We start from the raw sequence: 26,873 nt of genomic DNA, 5'->3' as shown, positions 1-26,873 counted from the left end.
TTCCTCCCCTGCCAAATGAACGTCTTGGAATTAATCTCATGTGCTTACTTGAGACACTACTGAATTGGGATAAGGAGTTCCCCTACCTGGGTCTGTTATACAAGATGCAGGTACGTTAGAGCATAACTTGTATTCACTTTACCATGCAAATGATAATGATTAGGAACTTCACAAACACATGCTTTCAGAGGGCGACATCATCTTTCTGTCTACCAAAGACAGCACCTTGCCTTGTACAGGGTGTCCAGACAACGGGTGCATTAAGTGGGAGGAGAGAGGATGGAAGTAGGAAAATGCATTTAGCTACTTCTTGGGTATGATATAGATAATTGTAAATTCTTTGTAGCAGAAATATTGCCTATTCATCTTGGCATTGTCTACACCAGAATTTCTAAAATTGTAGTCTGATCATTCAGAATCAATTGGAGCTTTGCTAAAATCAGATTCCTGGGCCTCATTCCAAAACTATAGAATCAAAATCTTCAAAAGTAGGCCCAGGAAGCCCTGATTTTATTCACTTGTGATTTTCTGCCTCAGTGCCTAGCAAAGTGCTTCATGTATATTAGATATTTAGCAAATAATAGCATGAATAAATGATCCAATCTCTAAAGTCATTCATTTTTAAAAAAATTTTAAATTTGTTTTAATTAGTTATACATGACAGTAGAATGCACTTTGATACATCATATATAATGGAGTATAATTTCTCATTCTTTTGGTTATACATGATGTAGAATCCTACCAGTTGTATAGTTATATATGTACACAGGATAATAATGTCCGATTCATTCTACTATCCTTCCCTTCATTTAATACCTGACTTAGCTTTTTTGCTGTTGTAAACAAAAGACCCGACAAGAACATATTTTTTTGGGGTGGGGGGTGATTGGGAATTGAACTCGGGAATGCTTAACCACTGAGCAACATTCCAGCCATTTTTATTTTTTACTTTGAGAGAGGGTCTCACTAAGTTGCTTAGGGCCTCATTAAGTTGCTGAGACTGACTTTGAACTCGAGATCCTTCTGCTTCAGCCTCCTGAGCCACTGGGATGACAGGCATGTGCCACCACACCCAGCTGACAAGAAAAAATTTAAGAAGGAAAAGTTTATTTGGGGCTCACAAATTCAGTAGTCTCAGTCCATAGGGCTGATTCCATTCCTCAGGGCCCTAGTGGGGCAGAACATCATGGTGGAAGAGTGTGGCAGAGAAAAGCAGCTCAGAACATGGCACTAGGAAGGAGGCGGGGGGGGGGGGGCTGTGGTCTGCTCACCAAGAACAAAATATATCCTAAAGGTATGCTCCCAGTAATCCACCTCCTCCAGCCACAACCTACCTGCCTGCAGTTACCACCCAGTTAATCCCAGCACATTAGGTTAAGACTCTTATAACCCGGTCAATTCACTTCTAAATTTCTTGCTTTGTCTCACACACACGAGCTTTTGGGAGATACTTCACATCTTAACCATAACAATATCTGATATATTTATTTGATGAGGCAAACTATTTTCATTTAAAGAAGAGAAAAGGCCCCTTTTCAAATAGGCAAACTATTTTCTTTGATCACCAAGAAGACAAACTATTTAAATAATTCACTCGGTCTCAAGGGTAAATAAATAGAAACCAAGAATAAGGTTTCTTTTAAAATACTTGGACACTTAGACATTATGGAAAAACATTCTAGATCCCCACCCCCTGGGATAGCTCTGGCTATGTCTCTATGACATTTTTTCCCACATACTCCTTCCCAGAACTGGGGCCTAACTAGATTCTGCAGCAAGTCTACGAAGGGTGGGAGTTCACTTTCTAAACAGGGACAGAAGGTACCTAGTTAACAAAATGAAGAGAACAAGTACCTCTTGGTATTTCATCTTGACAGTGACCCAGTCTTCTGACAAAAGGGGAAGATCCACCCACCCAAGCCCCACTTCCTTTAAGGGCTTTTGATATCCTCTCCTGCTGAAATAAGGTTGTGCTCTATATGATCCTGGCAAAATCAGATCAACTGTATAGGGAAGCACCAATGGAATTCTCTCTATTCAGAAAGAGAGAGAGCTCTTGCTTGAATGGTTAACATTGGGGGATCTGTTTTAATAGCGTGCAATACTAAGGAAAAGATCTATTTGGAGGGAATGAAATTGACTTATTTGACCAAAGAGTTTGCACAATAAACTAGATAATCTAACCCCACTGAGGCTATCTAAACCTCTCTTTCTCTCTCTTCCCTACAGAGCAAGGTTGATAAGGAAAACAATGCTCCTAATAATCATTGAGCAGTTACCATGTGTTTTATCTACCTTGTCTTTTTGAATCTCATAACAACTCCATCAAGTAGTTACTCCTATTATCCACATTTTATAGATCAGAGACAGGTTAACATACTTGGCTCAGGTCATCCAGCTGGTATGTGTAGCACCAAGGTTCAAATCCAAAGGTGACTCATTCTAAAGTCCATGCTTGAAACCATTCCATGTCATTGGAATTTCTTTGTTCCCACATTAACCACAAGCTCTCTTTGACTTTTTACATTGATAATTATCTAAACTATATATATATTTTAGTACTTCAAATAACAATATCATAGAGTGTTGGAGAAAGAAGAATTTCAGAGGCCACCTAGACCACTTCCCTCATTCTATAGGCAAGAAAAATCAAGGATAAGAGAATTTCCTGTAAAAGCTTATACAGAATTCAGTCATGCACATAGAGAAGAATCTTGCTGAGTCTTAGGGCCTGCTCCTAGAGATTCTGGGTCAGGTGCAAGTGCCTGGGAATATGTGTTTTAAAACCAGCTCTGTGATAAGTCTAATCAGCCCAAGTTAGGAATCACTCACCCTCTCTATCATTTGGTGTTTCATCTGTGTTGTCTTATCTCTCAGATCTTACTCTATTGGGACTTTATTCTATACTTCAGTATCCCCTGCAGTGTCCAACCAAGAGCCAAGTGTATTTTATGTGTCCGGTAAAATGCTTGTGAATTGAAGAAAATTTTAGATACCGAATGTTTGACTAGGAGGTGGTAAGAAGATGGATAATGTCAGTTTTGTCCAAGGCAACAATGAAAGCAAAGACTACAGGTGGGAGGCAAAATAGATGGTGATTATAAGATTTGGCTGGTCTCATTTGCTTCTGTTCTTAATGACTGGGGAGCCTAGTGGAACAAGGAGTTCAGATAGCAGAGTCCCGATTTCTTTCTTTTGCTTTTCCCAAGTTGGGTAGACATCCTTAGTAAATGTGATCCCTAGATGTTTGGGACGTGTTTCATACTGCTAAGAGCACCTAGGTGCTTGGGACATGTTTTATATTGTCATGAACACATGGAACCAAGCTCCAGTGATACTCTTGCTTTGGAGTGGCAGAGCCTTATATGGAAGCAGAGTGTACTTTTTGCTTTACTGGGGGATCTTTAAATAGCAGGGAACAGCAACTCAAAGCTTTCCAAAGAGCTACTTAAAGTTATTTTTCTCCATGACAACAGCCTGCCAATAAGGATAGAATTTAAAGAGCTAAGACCCCAAGCAGAAAAAGAGAAGGAAAATTTCCCTGCTAAATTGAATGTTCAAAGATAAACTCAAGTCAGCTAGTAAATTCCATACATTGACTCACAACTATAGAACAGATGAGCTGAGCAATCAAACAGCATTCTTTAATTAACTGTATGCAAAATCAAGAGATATTTAAAGGTGTGGATATCCACTTGGTGGATGGGCGGCAGGAGATACAGGCAGGCACTCAGATTGTTGGTGCTCCAGTGATGGGTTCATTTTCTAGCTTGTTACCTTTGGCAATTTGGAGGGATTGGTTTTGTGTGGGTGCTTGCAGATCAGCTTATAAAAAAAATCTTCTAGGCCTTTGTCTCATGCCTGAACCTTACAGAAACACCTTCCCGCCCTTCATCGTGAAATCTGATCCCCAGGCACCAGCTGTGGAGTAATGCACTCCAGATCCCCTTTTTCCCATCAAGTGAAAACATTCAGATACCTTTTCAGGGATTCCCCCCACCCCAACATCCCAACATTGGCTTTTATTTCCATTGTCTGAGAGGCTGCCTTCACCCCCAGGTCCACTGGAGAGCTTCATGAGATTTACCTTCAACTCCTAACCATCCCCAGGAATGAAGATGAACTTGCCTTCTTAACTTCCTTATCCTTCACCCCCGTCATACTCTAGTTTAACTGAGCTGTATCAGCTTCAGAATTGACCCATCCCAGAACAGAACAGATGGAAATGTTCTGTCTGGGACACAGTAGCCCTCTACAGTGTTCCCTACCAGGGCTCAGGAAGACTAACCTCTGGGTCCTTGAACAATTTGAGGCAGGTACCTCTCCAACTTGCCAGCAAGTTTCACCCCTAGCCAGTGCCAGTGATTACCATTCATTTGACAAATATTATTAAGTGATCTTTTTATGTCAAACACTGAGCTAGGCACAGAACCAGTGAAATCAGTCAATTAACAACCCTTTTCTTCCAGGGTGAAAGCGTTTCTGTGTGTGTGTGTGTGTGTGTGTGTGTGTGTGTGTGTGTGTTAATAATGACTATTTCTAGTTTTGCCCTTTGAAACTATATAATCAGCTATTCTATTGCTTTAGGAATTCGAAGATGACAATCAGATCCCCTCAAAGTCTGCTGTTATTCTGGTCGCCTATTCTTTTGGACATACTGCAATTGGTCAGAGACCCTTTCAAAGGAGACAGGGTAGAATGTTACCTTTCTCCCTCGGCTGCTCTGCATTGTGTTTGAATTTTCAGGTTACCATTGCCTAAGTCTGGGGAGTTATATTGCTGGATGTGATTCCAGAATCTAGAGGTACAAGTTTATATGTGTATATGTCCCTTGGGGAGAAGGAGTTAAAAACATTAACTTCAACCTAGGGAGTTGTTTTTCTTCTCCTGCTCTTTAACCAGAAAATACATGAGATTGTAGCTTTGAAAACTGAAATGTTAGCTTTTAAACAACTTGAAAATAATAGAGTTCAGGATTTCAAGAGGAAAATGGGCTCCATAAAACTTCTGTGATCAGAACCCCTACATTGTCCATTTAGTTGGTAAATTGAGAATAAATGGTAACAAGAAAGTAATTGCCTTTAACGGCATTTCACTGAAAACTAATGTCTCTGCAACCAGTAAATAATGTTAACTTAAAAAAAAAAAAAAGTCAGCCAGTCTTCTCCACTGTGACAACTTAAATAGGCAGTGATTACAGTCCGTGAACTTTTGCCCGATGGAGTACAGCTTGACTTTGGCGGTGGGGATTCATGCATTTGTTACACCAAAGCATACTCAGTACCACTCATGAGAAGGGTTACCAAAGATTAGCAGTCCCTCTAATCGTAGTCTTGGCCTCTTTTAGGACTGAGGGTCGACCATTCTAGTTCTTCAGAGTCTGGAAGGGCTGACATGTTCTCCTGGATCATTGTTCCCTGCCTCCATTTTCCTTATTCTGTTCTCCAGATGCACTCTTGGCTCCTCTGTGGGCCCTGGGAAGGCTGATTCCCACACTTGCATCTTCAGGCTTGGCTTGCTGGGGGCTTCTAGTTCAGTTTGGCCACTGAAAGGATGTGAGGAGGCTGCATGATGGGAAGTAAAAGAGGCCAGTATATAGTTTCCAAGCCCTCTGCTTCTGCTTCGAGTTTCTAGAAGTAGTTGTACCCAATTACTTCAAATTATAACTCTTGCCAAGCAGCTCCTCATCTATGGTTCCAGAGCTTAGTGGCCTCCTCTTCTTCTCTGAGCCCTGCAGCTGGCTGGTCATGGCCTCTACTTGCTTCAACCATCCTAACTTTTCCCTAACCTGTTCCATCTCTGACCCATCCTCTGTTCCATCATTATAGTCTCTTTACTCAAATCATTTGGAATGAATTCTTTCCTAACGGAGAAACCTTTGAATGTTTGACTCTCTTCTTGTCAGTCACAGAAAGCCAGCCATCAATACTAGGAAAAGCTTTCTCACCTCCTACAGGCAGGTATGGTCCCCACTCCCAGGTAAGGCAGTCTCAACCTGGCAGCTCATCAGAATCACGGGGAGAGCTTTGAAAAACATACAGAACCTGGGCCCCCCCTATTCAATGAGACTTCTGGAGCCGATCCTCAGTTTTTCCATATTTAAAACAACCCAAGAAACAAAAGCAAAATATTGATAATTCTTCAAGTTAGGGGTTGAGTACATGGAGTTTGTATAGGATTGCAAATTTTCATTAAAAAAGAATCAGATATGTAAGGTTTTGTTTTCTGAGTCTAGTTTATTTCACTTAGCATGGTGTTCTCTCTAGTTCCATCCATTTACCATCAAATGTCATTATTTCATTCTTCTTTATGGCTTAGTAAAACTCCATTGTGTAAGCTTCTTGATTGAGAACCAGTGATTTGAAGTAGAGGTAGAACATTTATTTGGCTAAGATATTGTTCTCTATCTTTGTTGACCTCAGTCAGACCATATAGGGTTTCAATATGTGTAAATGATTGGAATGAGACCAAGAGAACTTGTGTCTTCCATTTACCATGGTCTTGGGCACCAGAGACCAAGGAACTCTAGTCCTTATATCTTAGGATATCTTTATAGATTAGGGTTGAACTTACCTGGCAAGTCTCCTAGTCCTCTCTGAATGGTCCCTACTCACATAGACATAATTTATGACCTTTATTCAATTCTGTCAATAAGGGACTGGAAAACCCAAGACACCACATTCTGGGTTGGCTCTGTCTTCTGGTTCTTCTATGTGGGAAATTTCTCAGAAGTCCCACAGTTACTGTGCTATATTAGAAAAAGACCTGGAGTTCCAAGTAGCAAACTCATATTTCTAGTTCCTGCTCCTATGTGATCTTGGGCAAACACCTTTTCAACTTTTTTTTCAAATTCACAGCCTAGTAGTTAAAAGCATAGTTTCTGAATTTGAATCCCAGTTCAGTCATTTCCTAGCCACGTTACATGGGGAAAATTGTTCAACTTTTGTGTATCTCAATTTTTTTCATCTGTAAAATGGAAATATTAATAGAAACCATATCATTTTATTGTTGGAAAGATTAAATGAACTACCATATGTAAAGAGAGTAGCACCACATCTGGCATATAATAAGTTCTATGTAATTGCTAGTGGATATTCTTATCATTACTGTTATTTGAACTTATCTTTATAACTCTGGAGGGTCAGGCTGGAGGACACACAGCAAGAGTTTCACATACAGAGCTTCCAGGGCTTTCCTTTTGTTTTAATTGTAATAAACTTTGAGAACTACTGCTATAGGTCTTGTAGAGATTAATGGCTACAAAACCAGGGAGGTGTTGGGGAGGAGAGGATGACCTATTCAAAAAGATTTCATGTTTGACTCTTTAGTTGATGGTCGTTTTGCATATTTCTGGGCTTTGGCACCAGCCTGGACAGAAGGGCTAACTGGACTGGAAAACGTCCTTTCTCTTCTCTGACCTGGAACTGACATGAGCAGCCCAAGTTCCTGGTTTTGATGTGTGGGAGGTGGTAGTGAAGTAAAGAATAGAGACATATTGAAGATGCTCCTAAATCAAATAGAAACAGACAGAAGGCTGAGATGGCCTTGGCTTACATGTGTCAATTCTCGGCCAGCTTGAGGACACACGGCTTCATTTAGCAAACCTGACCTCATGTTCCTGTCAATTAAAAACTACACAAATGTGTTTTGAATTTTCTAGACAAGGGTGTATTGCTTCCTAATGCTGACTATTAAAATTCTTGATAAAATCCAATCTCCAAAAAGTTGGACATCATGAGAGAAGGGAGTAGAGGGAGATTAGGACCTTTAAATAATTTAGTACAAAATACATATACCTTAAAACATAATTTTACATTAAAGAACAATTGGATTGGTCATGGTGCACGACTGTAATCCCAGTGGCTTGGGAAGCTGAGGCACAAGAATTGGGAGTTTGAAGCCAACCTCAGCAATTTAGAGAGGACCTAAGCAACTCAGTGAGACCCTGACTCTAAATAAAATATAAAAATGGGCTGAAATTGGTTAAATCCTCCCTTGTCTGGGTGGAAAAGGCTAACTTCCATTCTTCACATAGAAGTTGATCTATCATAACCTACCCTTGCCAGCTGACACCCACAGACTCCAAATTCAAGAACCCATTGTTTAATATATATATATATATATATGTATATATATATATATATTTAATTTAGAATATGGGCTTTGCAGAAGCCAGATGCTAGATGACATAAACTGATTGACTCTTAAGTCAATATCTAGAGAATGGTTGAAAGCTAAACCCATCTTTAGACAAGTACATCTTTAGTCTGAAATACTATTCACTCACAGTCTGTCATTTTTTTGTGAAATTTTCCATCTCCTTGCAGCATGTATTTAAAAGTTGCCAGCCAAGAAAAGTCAGATTGTGTTGCTGGTTTCTATCTGTGGATAACAAGGAGAGATGGTGTCATAGTGCAAGGACTCAATTATAACTTATCATTCACCCTGTTGTCCTGAAGACTGGTGGGGGATCAAACTGAGGTGGTGGCCTGCCTCCACTAGCTGGGCCTGTGCTTTGCAGCTTTCTTTGCGGGGAACCACTCTTCTCTGTGAGTTTGCATTTTTCTACTCTCTGCTTTAACATGTGTACTGAACAGGAGCTGTGGGCAATGCCTGGCTGGTCACAGTGGACGGTTTAACCGTAGGCAGTTAACCAAAGCAGAGAATTCACTCTCATTCCTCACATTGGGTCAGGACTGGGTAGGGGACCAACATTAGTTTAAGTAGTTTATTCCTCAGGATTAATTTTCACCCCCAACACTTTATTATGAAAAAAAATTCAAACATATAGAAAAGCTGAAAGAATATACAGTGAATTCCTCGGGAAACTTGAAATGGAATCACCATTTGACCCAGTTATCTCACTCCTTACTTTATACCCAAAGAACTTAAAATCAGCATACTATAGTGCTGTTGCCACATCAATGTTTATAATAGATCAATTCACACTAGTTAAGCTATGGAACCAACCTAAGTGCTCTTCAGCAGATGAATGATTGAAGAAAATGTGGTATAGATAAACATTGGACAATTACTCAGCCGTAAAGACGAATTAAATTATGGCATTTCCTGGTAAATGGATTAAACTGAAGACTATTATGCTAATTGAAATCAGCCAATCCCAAAAAACCAAAGGCTGAATGTTCTCTCTGATAGGTGGATACTAACACACATTAAGGCAGGGTAGGGGGTGCGCTGAGAATAGTAGTTCATTGGATTAGACAAAGGGGAATGAAGAGAAGGGATGGGATGGGAATAGGAACGACAGTAGAATGAACCTGACATAACTTTCCTATGTTCATATATTAATACACAACCAGTGTAACTTCACATCATGTATAACCACAAGAATGGGATCCTAATTAGAATGTTATACTCCATGTATGTATAATATGTCAAAATACATTCTACTGCCATGTATACCTAAAAAGAAAAAAATTTTAAAAAGGAGGTTCCTCAAAAAGTGTATAGTGAACACCCACAACAAACTCTACTATTAGCCATTAACATTTTACTATTTTTACTTTATCACATATCTTTATAAAAATTTTCTTGTGCATTTCAAAGTAGATTGCAGACATTAATACCTTTTTCCATAAATTATTTCAGCTTGCATTCATTAAATAGGGTTCAGTACTTGTTTGCAATAGGCTTTCCTTTTGATATAAAAATTGCATTCACTGAAATGTGTATATCTTTAGTGTATATTTGCAGAGTTTTGGTAATTATACACACTCAGGAGTGGAGAGAGAACTCCTTTCCCACCAGAAAGATAAAGCTCAAAAATGTGAGCCCAAAGGTAAGGCTGCTATTAATCCAGTCTTCAGATTCTCAAAGCCAGACAGGAATAAGAAAGCAGACATACCAATGCCTAGACAGAGCTAAGAGATAAAAATAATTTTGAAAATACCGAGGGCACTTCTGCCCCCTCCTCACTTTTTGCAGTTTACTTATATGAGCCTGTAAATTCCCATATTCGCCTACACAATTTTAAGCAGGTTTTCTATTATTTGCAACCAGATTCCTGACTAATATATAGATTTTCCACTTTAATTTTAAGTAATATAGCATTTGATGACTGCGGACACCCAGAAGAGACCAAGTGAAGAAAGTCTAAGGTTTCTTTCAAATCTAAGAGATTGGATTTGTAAAATTAAAGAATTGACCTTATTTAGCTCCTAGCTGTGGATCCATCATCTGTATGAAATAAGAAACAGTTTTGCACAGATACTAGAAACTTTATTCAAAGTAGAATCTTTAACTTAAATGAAAGCAAACACAGGACCTCTGACAGATAACCTTGACATCATGCATAGAGTTATTAATATTAGAAGCAGGATCTTTGTGGGCTTGCTAATTAATTCTTACCATATTTGAACATTAGTTTTTATGGCTTTAGTTAAATAATTACAGAAACAGAGGCAGGGTGTTTTCACTATTGGAGGTGGATTAGGTTGCAAAATACCATGATGAGTCCAGCTTGGAAAATGTCGAGTCCATGTGTGAGACAAGAGGAAGGCTCTCAATCATTTGAGGGGGAGTAAAGGAAGTCTTTTATTACCCAAGAGAAATTTCTCCTTTTTCTGGATTTTGGTTTTTGCATATGATACTATTTATCACTTGTGTTATTTGGGTATTATATGGTCAGAATTGATTTTTAAAAAGATATTTGTCTCAGACTAAAATAAATATCCTTCCTTTGTGATTGCTATAATCCTAGCAACTGGGGAGACTGAGGCAGGAGGATCACAGTTTGAGACCAGCCATGGCAACTTAAAGAGACCCTGTCTCAAAATGAAAAAAATAAAATAAAAAAGGATCAGGGATGTAGCTCAGTGGTATAGCACTCCATGGTTCAGCCCCCAGGACCAAAAAAACCAATGACATAAAAACCTATCACCACCACCACCAACAACAACAACACAAGAATGGAAATCTAGCCTAGTGTGGTGGTTCATGCCTGTAATCCCAGTGACTCAGGAGGCTGAGGCAGGAGGATTGTAAGTTCAAAGCAGCCTTAGCAACTAAATGAGGCCCTTAGCAACTGAGTGAGACCCTGTCTGTAAATAAAATTTAAAAAAGGGCTGGGGATGTAACTCAGTGGTTAGGCCCTTCTGGGTTTAATCCCTGGTACTAAAAAAAAAAAAAAAAAAGAATGAAAATCAAAATAGAGGTTGTTTGGGTGCAAAGGAGCTCAAGTGTGGGTGCCCAAGTTCTGTATCTTATCCCTATGGTTACAAACCCAGTTCCCCTAATGAAGCTATGTACTTACTTTAATTATTTTAATGAGTTTCTATTTTTGTTTTACATCTTATGAGTCTTAAATTTAAATCTAAAATAAATGCATAAAAATGTTAAGACTTGACAAAGCTATAGGATGGGTACATTATTCATGTTTATTTGACTATGTGCTATATTTCTATCATTGGAATGTTTTACAATACAATTTTTAAATTAAAAATTTCTTAATTTCCAGCTTCTCTTTAAATGGACTGAACTTCCATACAGGCTTTTGTTTTTGAGATCTGTTTAAAACTATAGTAAATACAGTCATCTCCAACTCACCACCAGCACCTTTCCTTTTATATGTCCTCTCACATGTCCTCTTTCAGTCACCAAATCTAGTTCTCCAATTCTTTTGTGAGTCTCAGTCTGATTAATTTTTCTGTAGAGTACCTGACTTTTACATTTTTACATTTTTACAGCTTTGTATTGAATTTTATGTGACTAGATCTGCTCATTTCCAAAGTTAATGGGGAAAAAGTAATAATTTGAGTAATTTATATTAAAGCTTTCTAGTTCAAATAATTCCAATATAAGCAAGAAAGGAGTGTAGTAGTGATTGTCTTGCATTACCTGATTATTGCCCCAATTCCTCATTTTGTTGGGATATCAAGGTTCTTAATAGTATTATATATAAGCAGGTATCGTGTGCTAATGGCACTTGCTGGCTGCCAGGCCATGAGCAAACACTTTACAAATACCATCTCAATCTTCCACAACACTGTGAGATAGATGCTATTATTATTCCTAAATTAAATGTAAGAATGATATTTGTGAGGGTGACATTCTCAAGTCACACAGCTAGCATGGGACATCAGGGCTGGCTTCATGTCCTGTGACCTGGGAATAAAACAAGAACAACAAAACAAAACAGAGTTCTGGCCGGCTCAGTGGCCCACACCTGTAATCCCAGTGACTAGGGAGGCTAAGGCAGGAGGATTTCAAGCTCGAAGCCAGCTTCCGCAAATTAACAAGTCCTGAGCGATTTAGGGAGACTCTGTCTCAAAAAATTTAAAAAACTGGGGATGTGACTTAATGGCTAAGTGTCCCTGGGTTCAATCCCCAGTTCCAAAAAGAAAGCAGTCTTATACTCAGAAGAACCCTGTACATGGTTTAATGCTCCCAAATTTTTAATAATTTTTGAACAAAAGGCTCAGTATTTTCATTTTACACTAGACCAGGCAAATTACGCCTCATAGGGAAGAGTTAGAACTTGGACTCCAGACGTGTGCTATTCTTTCTAGCTGCTTTATGCTTCTCTAAATGATCCTAGGAGATGGGAATAAACAAAGCAAATAAGCCAAACAAAAACACCGCAAATAAACATATGAACAAAAAAACCCTAATAACAGATGACCAGCTGACAAGACATATGTACAGAAGTAAAGACAGTAAGACACCAATCTGGGAAGAATAATCTAAAATTGTGTGATTTGTGCTTAAATTAACATTTCCTGGATATTGTTCTTGGTAAATGAAATTAATATCTGAGAAGTCTGCTCCCTTGGGAAATGCACATACTCCCTTGACATCAAAGTTCACTTTCCTTTATTCACACAGGGCCAAAGCATGAGTGTCTTTCCTGAAACAAGCCATTATTTGGAGTACAAGAAGAGCTCATCTGGGACAATCTATAGATTCGCTCTTGTTGTTTCCATCTGGCCACAGCTCCTCATTGCCCAAACTTTAGACCCATAAACTCATCCACCTACCCCTGATGAGCTACTCTGAAAACAATATCTGTAAGTCTCCAGGTACTAAACTGCGGGCATCCCAACACATGTAAGATATATGGAGGAGCATGGTCACCTCTTTTTCCCCTGATGCCTCTATTTCCCACTTTTTCTTATTTGGAGCTCGAAGCTCCTCTTTCCGCTGTTTTGGCAGTGACCTCTTCCATCTCGTTGCAATTTTTACCCTTGTTTTGCTCGTGGTCTCTGCCTGTGCTTGTTTCCTCTCTCGAGTTGCCCAATTGAGCTGCTAGTTAATAGCTTGTCTAATTTGGCCTGAAGGGTCCTCATCGCTTGGCAGCGAGATAAAGCTTGGCTCTTATCCTTCCCTGGTACGACATGTTCAGTGGAGGGTGAGGGTTAGGGCTGCTGGCCGCAAGAGTGGAAACTGGGGCAGAGACTCCAGCCTCCAATTGCTGCGACCCCCAGAGGTATTTACCACCTAACTCTGGAGACCTGTGAGTGGAGATGCCTTGGGAGTTCTACACCTTTTAGCTTAGTTGTTACTTCTCAATCAGAAAATCAAATCCCAGGAAAAGGAGCTGCTCTTGCCATATAGGCTTGGCTGCTTGGCTGAGATTCACTGGCACACTCCCCTCTTGCTCTTCCCAGCTCAACAATGGTTGCCCTTGTTGCCAAAAAGGCCTCACCTGTGCCTGGTGAGAACTTGCATGGGCAGCTCAGCTGCTGCATCCAGCAGAGGGTTCGGCCTTCTCTGAGCTGGAACGCAGTTCCCAACCACCAACATTCCAAACTGAAGGACTGTCATAGGTAATAGGGTAAATCATTTTGTCTTCATTTGGGATTAAGGATGAGACAACACCTGCCCCTAGCCCCAAGGTTTGTTTGCATGATCCCTCAGCACACACCTGTCAGGTAGGCAGGATAAGAGCCTCTATTATACCTATTTTGCCCAGGTAGAAACTGAGTCTCAGGGAAGTTGTGATTTGACCAAGGTTTATCTAGGAGTTTAGCCTAGATCTTCCCGTGCCAAGAATGATATTTCTCCATTACTGAATCACTTTACCTCGACCTTGACACAATCCAGGGTGAAAAGAAGGAAGTTGTTTAAGCTGGGCGTTGCTTTCAGGATGAAGGTGCAAATAATATTATGATTAGTGATCTCAGCATGTGGATCTAAATTGTCAGCTGATTCAGTGACGGTCAGGTATGTTCAAGGGAGCCTGAAAGGGCCACCTCCGTATCAGGAAGGGAGGAAATGCTGACCACTCTAGGAAAGCTAACCACCCTCAGAATAATAACCTCACATTTATGTTAACTGATGAGCAAAGATGTTCACTAGAATCTTACACCAATCAAGGGTGAAAAAGTATTTAAGAGAATTCCTTGTTTCTCAAAGTGGAGTACACAGTAGGTATGCCAGGGTCCTTGAAGCTCCATATTAAATTATTGGACATTTCTCTGGAGCAACAATTTCTTTGAGAGGGGGAAAAAGTAGCAGAACTTTAGTTTATTAAAAATCAAAACCAAACACCAGTATCTGAGAAAAAGGATGTTTGGGCCTGGATTTTAAAGAGGAGGGAAATTATACTTCTACAGCGGATCTCTTTGGGTCAATACATCCTAGGTACCTGACTAACCTTAGGAAAAAAAATTATTCTATTATATCTTCGGACTATTTTTGTGAAAAGTTTGAGAACTGGTCATTTTAGTAAACAGGTTGAAACCAAGAAGTGTTTAATGTTTCTGTAGTCATAGCAGGACAGGGTCCAAGGTCCTCTGAATCCTATCCTTTGTCTTCTCCACTATTCCATAAACCCATTCTTTATTGTGGAATTGTTTATAAAGTGAGGATATACTTTTCTGCCTTTGAAGACTAGGATGCAGAAACAATGGGATTTTGGCTAATGTAGACTGTGTTTTGGTGATTTTTACTTCTCAGTGCCAAAACAACAAGGGACTAGCTCAAGTCAAATACAAATGGGACCTAGGCAAATCTAGCAAGGGGCTTTCCAATCCTGTTTCAGCCATCACCTTGGAGATGCTCCGCCTCTCTCTTCTAGAGTGAGAAATAAGTTCCAGTTATTAAGATAAAAAGACTCAACCTTATTAAATACCACAGTGAAAATTAATATGAAAATAAGCTACAGTGTTTTTGTCTCTTGATTTTTTGGTGATTATTATTCTTTTTTGATTATGAAAAGTTATTGTTAGGATAAGTAAAACCAAAGAATGAAATAGAAATTTATCCAACCTCTGTGGTAGAAAAACTGAGTTCTGTGTTAGACCTTGGAGCTTATACAACTTACCTTTATACAGAGTGATTCTACTTGTAGAATATTTCCCCAAATAAACATGACAATATAAAGTTTTAAAGATGTTCATTTCAAAATCACTGAGACAACTTGGAAAAAATTTAAATATCTAATATTTGGGATTTGGTTAAATAAATTATAAAACATCTTTACCATAGAGTGCTACTGTGTCCTGACTTCCCCATTGAAATGATGTGAATGTCAGAGGCGTTCCAGTGGAGTTAAGAGTGAAGATTCTACCAATTTCTTGGGTTCACAGTTTAACTGTGCTACTTACTGACTGTGGAACCCTGGTAAGTTTTCTTAAACTGAGGAGTGCCTCAATTTTCTCCTGAAGATAATGATATAGTATTACATCTTCCTTATAAAGAACATATTGGGTACTCATGAAATATTAGCAATTGTTAAATAAGTAGCTATGGGGAAGGAGAGATGTTTACTACTTATATTAAATGGAAATAACAGGTTAACAAGACAGTCTTACAGTATAACAATATATTTTCTTTTAAAGATTCTTTTAGGAAGTCTAGACCAGTGGCTACCAAACTGTGTGCCAAGGTACCCTGGGACACTACAGTGAACTCATAACACCCCACTTCCCACCAAATATTCTAAATTTTCCAGGGAAACATAATAATGCCTTCAGACACTGAAAACTACTACTATTGTTTGCAAAAAAAACCTACATAATAAAAACAATTATTTTTCTTCTAAAGTGCCAGAAAAAATTATTGGAACACCAAGGGTGCCATGAACTAAGGTGTTGAAAGTTACTGAAAAGTGGGAATATATATGCTTTACATTTTCTTCTTTTGAACTTACTAATTTTTCTGCAGTGACATTTATTATTATTTTAGTAAGACTATAAAAGTTATTTTAAAATAACTTTTTCCTGAATCCATCTGTGGAATAACTATTTATTGAGCCCTATTTGGGGTCAGTGTCTGAGCTAGACACAGGAAGGCAAAGATGCCACACCCTCAGGGGCACAAAATTGAGGGTGAGTCAAGACCATAAAGAATAGCAATTCAGTAGACTAGGCTCTGAAACAGAGATATGGGTTGGAGTGGGAACTCTGAGCTCTGCTTTGGGGGACTTGCCCATGTTGTGGGGGTCTTGCATAATAAATGGGACTTGGAGAAGAGTTAGCAGAATGTTCATCCTTGCAGCCCATGAGTAAAGATGGGCACATTTGGGGGTGTTAGGTGATTGGAAAGGCAGGCAAGATTAGAATGAGAAGGCTTTGGTAGATCATGCCATGAACTGAGTACTTAATTTGTAAAGGATGGGGAAACACTGACAAGTTTTAAGCAGGGAGGGTTACACATGTGCTTTAGAAGGAGCAGTCTGGCACTATAGAGACAGCACTAGGAGACTGGGATAGGGATGGACTGGGGAGGGGGCCAGACAGGAGGATTTTGTAATAGTCCAGGTCACAAAGCCCCTGTTGGCTAGTAACATGGATTATATAATGGGCCCCTGTGGACTAAATCAGCAAAAGCAAATGATTCAGATGTACCGCTGTAACACATTATTAATCTTAAAATATGTTTGTATTTTTAAAAATAAAAACATTTTTTCCTAGTGATAAAGACAATACATGATCAGTGTAAAAATTTAGAAACTATTGGAATGTACAAGGAAGAAAATGAAAGCATTTTTAATCCCATGAACTAGAGTTGAGATATGTGTGCAGGGATATATATAAATGACATGTCAAACATTAAATATTATATATTATATGTAAATGCTGATACACAAGTCTCATACATATAGCTTGTTTAAACTATGTGCATGTGGTAAAATAAAATCTAACTTACAGAAGGATAGGCAATAAAAACTAATCATTGCTGAGTGTTTACTATATGCTAGGCACTCTTAGAAACACAAAATATATAATCATTTATTATACATATTAACTGAATACATTTTCACAATGACTCTGTGAAATAAGCCATGTACATTTTTGCCATTTTGTAGATAATAGAGTCGACATACAGAAAGATCAATGATTTACCCAAGGTACTCAACTCATAAGTGTCAGAGCTGGGATTTGAACCTAAGCAGTTTGTTTCTAAGGGATGCCTTATCATGCAATTTGGAATATGTTTAAACTTCTGTTGTTAGATTCATTGACTTCATACAGTGACTCTCATCACTCTACTATAATAGTATGGTTGGACTGAACTTTCAGTGATAATGGAATATTCTCTGCCTGCACTGTCCAGTATGGTAGCCAGGAGCCACAGGTTGCTAGATCTGGAGCACTACAAATGCTGCTACTGTGAACAAGAGACTGCACTTTAAATTTTAATTTATTAAATTTTAATTAGTTTAAATTTGAATGCCAGCTATGGCTGTTGGCTGCCCATTGGATTGCACATACCTACATAAGACAAAAAAATGAGTGCCTCATCCCTTTGTTATACTCCCTGACCCAGTAGTCGCATGTAACCAACCACCTTTGATTATGATTTTAGTTCTGCCTTATGCTCATCTCTATCAAGTCCATAAAGTATGCCTAGATTTATATTTCTTGACTTACCTACTCTAAACATTAGATTGCCTATGCCATGCAAATAAGGAAATAGTATGTGCTTCCCCTACATCCCTCCCCGCTTCCAACTTTGCCAATTCACTTTTCTAGTAGTTACCTATATTTTTGGTATCAGAATTCTTCAGATTGCAAGTGGGAGAAAGAAAAGCCAAATCAATCAGACTTGAACAGTAAAAAGGGAATGTTTGGGTCATAAAAACAAGAAGATCAGAGGGAGAAGTGGGATTGGACAAGTGAATTCAGAACTCAGCGTGAGCAGGTCACAATGTCAGCTCAGCTGTCCTCAAACTGCAAACTTCATCCTGGAGTTCTGTGGTAACCTCAGCTCTGGTAGTTCTAGTTTCATATCCTCTTACCAGACTAGCAGGAAAGAAAGCATATGTTACAGTTTGGACATGTTTTGTCTCCCAAAGGTTCATGTACTGGATGCTTGGTCCCCTGTGTGGTGATGTGGAAGAGATGGAATCTCTAAGAGGCTGGGCCCAGTATAAGGCCATTAGGTCATGGTGGCTGCATCCTCATGAATGGATTCATAATGTCTCATGGGAGTGGTTCAGGCCTCCTGGGACTGGATTAGTTTCTGCAGTAGGTTGTTATTAAGTGAATGTAGTACTTTGCCTAAATACCTCTCCAACCATTGAACCACTGTGATGTCATCTAGCATGAGGCCCTCACCAGAGTCAAGGAGTGATGTTGCCATGCTCTTGAATCTCTCAAATTGTGAGATAAATAAACTCATTTTTCTTTATAAAATGGTGCTGGAGATAGAACCCCGCATGCTTTGCCACTGAACTACATCACCAGCCCTCAACATGGTCTCCTGATAAAATCCTTGAGAAATCTCCACATCATGCATTAACAGATCCAGACCTCAGGAAGGCAAAGAGGAGCCAGAAAACAGGTGATTAACTGAATGGCAGCACCATTTGCCCTTTCTCATCCTTCTTCACCTTTCCTATGCATGCATATGGACCAGCAAGAGAGGATTCGGAAAATTTCAACCTCTCCCCAAGATTTGCTCTACTAAGAAAATAAAATTTTTCCCTGGGAAGAACTAAGGTATCTTAGGTAGGATGTGGTATCCCATAGTAAAACCCTCTGTTTCTAGGGTGTTTTCTTTTCTTTTCTTTTTTAAATTTGTTTTGCTACCTACATGAACCTCAGGGATGGTATGGTATGGTCTATTACCCAGAAATCAGTTTAAGTTGTGTATAAAACCAGGAGAAAGAACTCATGAAAATTAATTGATTCTAGTCTTTGGAGATTAGAGGTTTTTGTTTCTTTTTCTTTTGTTGTTTATTCTTCTTAATCCTGAGCAATTCTGAACTATATACTCTTTTTTTTTTAATGATTCTGAAACCATACATTCTTATCACACCAGAGCAATTCATTTCAAATCCTGAGGGTAAATGGCAATGAATGGTTGCAAAAGGCTGGACTGAGTGGGTAAATAACCCATGAAGGAAATGACTATCTTATGTTGGGTCTAAAACCTAACTAATAAATATTTATCATTATTGCTTGTACTGTGTATGCATTTACTGTATGCCAAATTCAAAATATATGGGTCTACTGAGGATGGCTAAATCACACATAGATTGAGAGAGGGATTCTGACTAGTGGGCTTCAAATTGAAAAGAGACATGGAATTGAGATAGACACTTTCCAGGAGAAAATGATGACTCACACGAAGATGACTTAAATGGCATCTGGTTTCCATCTTCTTTGTTTCTTCTCTTGGACTCCATTCAGAGGCACTTCCTTCCAGCTGGAGCTTTTAATGGCATAATGTGAAGGCAAGATCCACAGAAGTGGGTTTAGAGGAGGGACTTGAAGGAGAAAATGCAGATCATCAGGGGGAGTCTATGGAAAATTACACCCAGATGAGAGGTAACAGAATGTACACATATCTAGACTAACAAGCACTGATTAAAATAGAGAGGTATATAATTTTTAATACAGGGACACAAATATTTGAACTGAATAAAAAGACAAAGTGATGTAGTCTTGAGTGCAATTATCACGTCAATGCAATTTCTGTTTCTAGCCTGGGAAAATATGTCAGAGTTCTTTATTTAAATGAATGTAGCATAGCCCTACTTTGTGGTTTCACCATGACTTATTCATTCTGTGTAGTAGCACTGTTCACGGTGGTGATACTCTTTCTCTGTTTCAGAGTTGAAAAGACTCTAATGAACCTCACCCGGTGTTCCTAAATGATCAGGGATGGAGGTAGAGCCATCACCTGGTGAATGGGTTGAACCTTGTTGTTCTAACCAGCAGTTCATCAAACAGAGCCCACAAGAGAAAGACTACAAGGGGTGGAGCAAGCAATGGGTCTGTTTGCAAACACTCATTCTCACAGTCCCCTCCTCCCAAGGCCTTCAACAGCAAGGAGAAAGGCCATTTCTTAAAAACAAGAGTTCATTATATTCTCTACTTTCTTTTCATATGTGATGTTCCTTTTAACCAAATATCACCAGATTTAAATGATTTACATCTTGTCTTATACCCCTCTCTGCCTCTAAACAGTTCTTGAGAGGCCATATCACCAGAAATATGGCATCAAAGACTATAACAATGGTCATGGTTTTTATAAACATGGTGGTAAGCAGAACTGATCCAAGCTGAGAACAAGTCAAAGTAGAATTGTTGGGCACTTGTCCAACTCACTGTAGAGATATATTTTAATGAGTACTAGTTGCATATGTACAAAATGGTGATATGAAGCAGATTGCTTTATGCCCTAAGAGAGATACAAATAAAACTAACAAGGACAATAGATATGAATTCTGTTTGTGAAGTACAAATCGGAGAAGACTGGAAGTTGAAGGACAATATGGATATACATAGGGAAGATTCTTTGTCTCATTACTTAATAAACCCAGAGGCAGCACTGGTTTTACACACAATCAGGAATTCATACCCTTAGATGCTGTAGAGGCCAGGTAGCACCATAAATAAGTGAATCCAGTAAAATGTAATGTGACCAGGAGTGGTGGGATTGTGATGAATGGAAGGGCATGCCCCATGGGAAGACCTTCAATTTTATATTAAAAACCCAGAGTCAAAGAATCCAAGTCACTGTCTGTGAACCACTATTTTCTGAAGGCCTCTCTAAGTTTCTAAATTCAGACTCAACTTTCTACTTCACCCCAGAGACAGGCTTAAGCTTCCCTGCTAAGAACAGAAGTCTATATAACTAACAATCCACTAGAGCCTGTTCTCCTAGAAGAACCATAAAGTAAGTCTCGAACACAAATGTGCATTTCCACCGCAGAAGATGGGATTCTTTAAAGGACAGTTGAATCAGCTGCTGCTGGGCATTCTGTCCTGTGGGGGTAGAGTTGGAGGAGCCTCTTGCTTTCCCGGACTGCACCAGGCAGAGGGAAAGCAGGAGCACTACTCTAGTAAGAGCCATTATTTCACAGTTGGGGGTCCAGAGTAAGAACTTGTCTGAAGAGAGAAAAACCTCTGAACAGATAAGGAAGCTCCATCCACCTCTTCAGAGCAGGATCTGGGTGTGATGTCCTGCCTCAGCTTTGTTCCACGCAGAGCATTCCCCCTCGGATACACAAATGATGTATCTGCCCAGAACTTGAATGTATGTAGCTGCTCAAAAAGGATAAAATAAAGTCACATCCGTCCTGATGAAACGAGCAGCTTGCTATGGAATTTTCCAGAAGTGAAGAACTATAATTCTGGGCTTAAATATGCTTCACAAGTACCAAATTGGATTAAAGGGAAAAAAAAAAAAAACAAGAATAAATTCATGCATAGTGAAATCAAAGAATACAAAAGAAAGGAATAAAAAGAGACTTACAAAAAAATTAAAGAATTTAATCCCTGCCTAAAATATCTACATTCTCTCCTTTAATCCTTTCAACAATAAGCAAACCCATCAGCATATATTAAAGTTATAGAGCCTTTATATTACACTACCAACCACATAGACAAGGGAGATTTGAGTGTATGAGATTCTCACCTGATGTTCAGTTAGATGTTGCAGCTACCACACCTAGACACACGCATGCACGCACGCACGCACGCACGCAACCCTCGCACGCACACATGCTCGCACACGCAAAGGTAGCTGACTCCTGTAAATCCAATTGGGTTTGCTTTTATTCCATATTCTTTATACTTTCTCTTCCTTTCAAACAAGTAATTATGCTTGTTCTTTATTGGTTAAGTCAGGAAAAAAAGAAGGTGCTTCCCTAAACTGTGAAGCAGGGACAACCCTGTGGTTCCTGGGGCAGTGTGGTTCTGGACCCCACTCCATCATTACACAACTCAAAGGGGAGGTCTAAGTGTGCCCTAGGTTGGCCAGACCCCAGGAGTGGTCTCTTTACCTCACTAGAGATTCCTGCCTCATATGTTATAGTTTAAATTTGGGAAGTGCCCCAAAGGTGCATGTGTTAAAGGTTTAGTCTCCAATGCAGCATGTTTGTAAGCGATTGGATTATGAGAGCTCTAATATCAACCATGAATTAATGCATTGACGAATTCATAGCTGAATGGGCTACTGGGAGGTGGTGGAAACTGTAGGAAGTGGAACCTCCTTGAAGGAAGGAACCCCTGGGGACATCCCCTGGGGACTATAGCTTGCTCCCATCCCCTTCCTCTCTTTTCTTTCTGGCCACTGTGAGGAGTAGCTCTGTTCCACCATATCCTCTCTTCCATGATGCTCTGCCTCACCACGGACTCATAACAATGGAGTCAGTGGACCTTGGACTAAAATCTCTGAACCATGAGCCAAAATAAATCTTTCCTCCTTTAGTTGTTTTTCTCGGGTATTTTATCATGATGACAAAAAAAAATGACTAACATACTACATGTACTGCGGAAATAGCAGAAGTTTAACCTAAGTGAGCATTATAAACTGGACCAATGGCTAGGTCAGTAATAACCAGCATAGACAGATGACAAAATCGTGTTTTAGTCTTTCCAATATCTCTACACTCTACTCCATAGGACCCAGCTTTTGCAGAATTATGATGTGTAGAGAGTGGATGTCACTCAAGCATGGCTGAGTTAAATTTCATGTCATTGTGGTGGGCTGTTGACTCAGAATCCAAATTTAATTTGATATAAGGAAATTTTAAAATTCTGTTTCTTAAACATATGAATTTATAGACTGAGATTTACACCTAATCAAATATTCATCATATGCCTTGATGATAGATAGGAAGGATTTCCTGATAGCTATTAGGGACCCAACTTGCCAACTTGGGATGAGTATACACATTGTAGATGAGTAAAGAAATGGAGAAAGGTGAGCTCCTGGCTATAGTAGGAGGCCACAGAAGATGAACCACGCCAATCCCTCAGTCTTTTTGAGGCCTTTTTTTGTGGATCTCTTAGTGCCTCGATCCATCTTTGCCAATACTTTGGGCAAGGTGGCAGTGGGGGACACAAACTAAAATGCAGATATTCAAAAACAAACCAACAAACAACTTCACTCTAGCAAATCATTTTATTAGGCTCAAGATGAGTTCCTGCCTGCAAAGCTCTCAAATGTCAGAACCTGTGGGCTGGGCAGCCGCCTACTTCCCATCCAAGTCACGCTGCTCAGGGTTCAACCTGAATGGCTAATTATTGGTCACCTCACCTTCTTGTCAAAGCCAAAAGATTATACTTAATGCACAACTTAAGCCGTCCCCTGGACCTCATTTGTTTGGGTTGGCAATCACGTTTTCTGTTCCCCTCCCCACTTACCTTTAAGTTTTAGTAATTGCCCTCTGTGCTCAAAAGAGCTTCCCACTAGGCCATTGAAATGTTGAAAAGCCCCCTGACATGGAGAAATGTTTATCTGCACTCTGAGAGAAAGAACTGGGACAAATATGTGCAGCTTTGGTACATGACAGGATGCAGATTTCTTGTAAGCAATTTCTTAACTTTCAGCTTAATAATGACTATAATCAACTTGGTGTGTTGAGAGTTGGTTAGAAGTGTTTTTAAGCAGTAACTGGAAACTTTAAAGATGGTAAATAAGTCATAATAGTGATCTTTTCTACAGTGTAAACATAATACCAGTGCTCCTTTGGGGTTTGAAAAATGTGGTACTTTATCTATCTAGGAACAAAGAAGATAAAGTCCTTTCTTCAGTTCTTCACTAGTCCTTTCTGTGGTGGGATTCCTAGCAGAACTTGCTTACTTTAAATAAACCTTTCAAGGATGCATCTGATGACCTACTACCAACAGGTCTCCTTCCAAAAGATGGGAGACCAAACTAAGTGCATTTTAAGGCTTCCTCAACACCCTGAAACCAATCGGGTGTAGGTGCAGTGATCAAAAGGAACCAGGCAAATTTTATCAGGAAAAATAGAAGTCTTTCAACTTAAATAGGCCCAGCTGCTAGCAATGAGATATTGGATATGTAAGTAATTTAAGAGACAAGTATATATATGTAAGCCTTGTCTGTAGGATAAGAATTACCATGACTTTTGGACTTCCATATTCTTTTCTGCTTCTGGTCATTTCATCTGCCTACCTGACCAATTCTCATTCATACTTAATAGTCCATTGTAAATATGATTTCCCTCTAAAAATCTTTTCTGATGTGATTCCCTGTTAGTCAACTTTTCATCACTGACGAAAATACCAACCACAAATGGATTAGAGGAAGAAAGATTTATTTTGATTCAGAGTTTCAGGGGTTTCAATTCATGGTTAGCTGGCTCCATTGCTCTAGGCTTGTGGGGAGGTAGAACATTATGGCAGAAGGACATGGTGGAGGAAAGCTGCTTAGCTCATGGCAGCTGGAAGCAGAGAGAGTGGGGGGGGGCAGGGCCGGGAGGGGGAGAGAGAGAGAGAGAATGCGCCAAGGACAAGATTATAGTTCTCAAGGATACACTTCCAGTGACCTACCTCCTTCAACCATTTCCCTACCTGCTTACAGTTTTTACCAGCTCCCAGCAGTTCATTCAAATCATTAATCCATCAAATGAGTTAACTCACTAATGAGTTTAAAACCCTTATGATTCACTTTCCAAAAGTCACACCTCTGGACATTCTGCACTGGAGACCAAGTCTTCAACAAATGAGCTTTGGGGGCACATTCCAGATCTAAACCATACATTCCCGATATGATGTAGGGTCCCCATTTTATGATTTCCTACCCAAAGCACCCTGCCCTATTCCTTCACAATATATTAGAGAATCATAACTAATTCATTTTCTGAATACTTTGTTTCTCCATGGGGAAAGGAGTGTTTTTCCTGCTTACTGTGGTATTCCAAGCTCCTCGTACATGGTTTCACTTTTGTTAATAAATGGATATTAATAAATAGTTGCTGGATGAATGGATGGTTGGTCTGTCTCTTGAGATCTGTGAGGCAGTGCACACAAAAGCCATGGAGTCAACTTGTTTTAACTTTATTCCTTCTCTTTCATTGTTATTTCACTGATGTGTTCATTTTTCTGCTTTCGTCTACAAACTTCAGATTCTTCATGTCCTGTCAAAGAATCAATTTTAGTGCTGGAGAACTGAGAAGATCTTCACTTTGTGGATCTTCATGTTAAGGACACTGTAGTTGAAGCAAAGAGGGTTTATGTAATTGTCAAGGTCACAGTCTATTTGACCATATCCTGAGCACTCAGGTACACTCAGGGTACTATTTGTGTTACTTTTTTGTTTTGTTTTGTTTTTAAATCTCTCATCTTTTCCCAAACTCTTTTCTGGCCAGGGACATTCAACAGGTTACTTGAGTAGCTAACTATACAGGGACCTGGTCTAGTGGAAAAAAAAGATTCTTAGCATGTATAACCTACTTTCAAGTAAAATCATCTAAGAAGTTTGCGCTAAACCTGGGGAACCTGGGGGGAAGGAAGCAAAATTTATTTCGCATAGAAAAGGCATCTGTAATGAAAACAATGTTTTTATTGATTGTTTAAATCCAAAAAGGAGTTTGGCGTTTTCTTATTTTGTTGTATGATTCATCACAATTCATACTGTAAAAGTTTCAAATTAGTTCACTGAATGGTACCCTTGATCATTAGAAGTCTATGGATTATTTGAAAAAAGTAGAAGCTGACCATGAAGGTCAGGTTATTTTATTGAGATAGACGACTGAGTAGCATAAAGTTGTTTAAGATATTTGCTAAACTCAGATCAAAGACTTGTAGGAATTAGTGAGTGTCCTAGAATCAATCTGTTAGATCCTTCAGAGATGACAAGATTCTATTGATTGGCTTATACCTATTCATCTGAGCCCACTGAATAAGGTCAGTGCTCATTTGTCAAGAGAGTACAGTGTGATCATCACACTAGCTTTGGATTGAGACATGATGGTACATAAAAGTTAGACTTCTTTTCCATTGTAACCTGGCCCAATCTTGACAGAATTAGAAATTCCAAAGAAGTACAGAACTATCTGAGAAAATGAAGTCACCCTCTCAGAAGCAATTCTCTCATTTTGATGCCATGAATCACGTATTGAAGTTTCTTTCTTTGCTTTTATTCTTAAACAGGGAAAGTTCCTGAATTATCAAGTATCTGTCACATCTGTGTCAGGTACTAGAGCTACTAGTCATGCTCAGTCATTGGCAGTGTTTGTGTTTGCACGATTCTGTGACAATACATTCTTTTCAATTGACACTGACCTATCAGTGATCTGAACCTATTGATAGAATCACCTTGCCCCTGACTTTTCTCAAGAGCGTTGAGTTTACTAAACAGTAGTGTTCTTCCTGACCTCAAAGACAAGGATTGGCTAGTCCAATGCCAACAAATGCCTGGTTTTATGTGAATGAATTTGGGCCAGTACCTTACTGAGATACTTTAAAGTTATACATAAAATTCACCAAAGTAACTTTTGTAATAGGAGTACAAAACTAATAGTTTAAAAAATTGGGTAAATCAGACAATATCCACCATCTTAGCACTCAGATATGTACTGTTAATATTTTTGCATATATTCCTCATTTTTTCTGCATAAGTAAAATAAATTATATGTGTATGAGTGATATATATGAATGTATTATGAATGTATGTGTGTGTTAAAATGATGGAATGCATTGTTTTAT

This window comes from Sciurus vulgaris (genome assembly GCF_902686455.1).
Source record: "Sciurus vulgaris genome assembly, chromosome: 4".
NCBI lineage: Eukaryota > Metazoa > Chordata > Mammalia > Rodentia > Sciuridae > Sciurus > Sciurus vulgaris.
The sequence above is the reverse complement of the archived record's forward strand: the minus strand, read 5'-3'. Positions refer to the sequence as shown.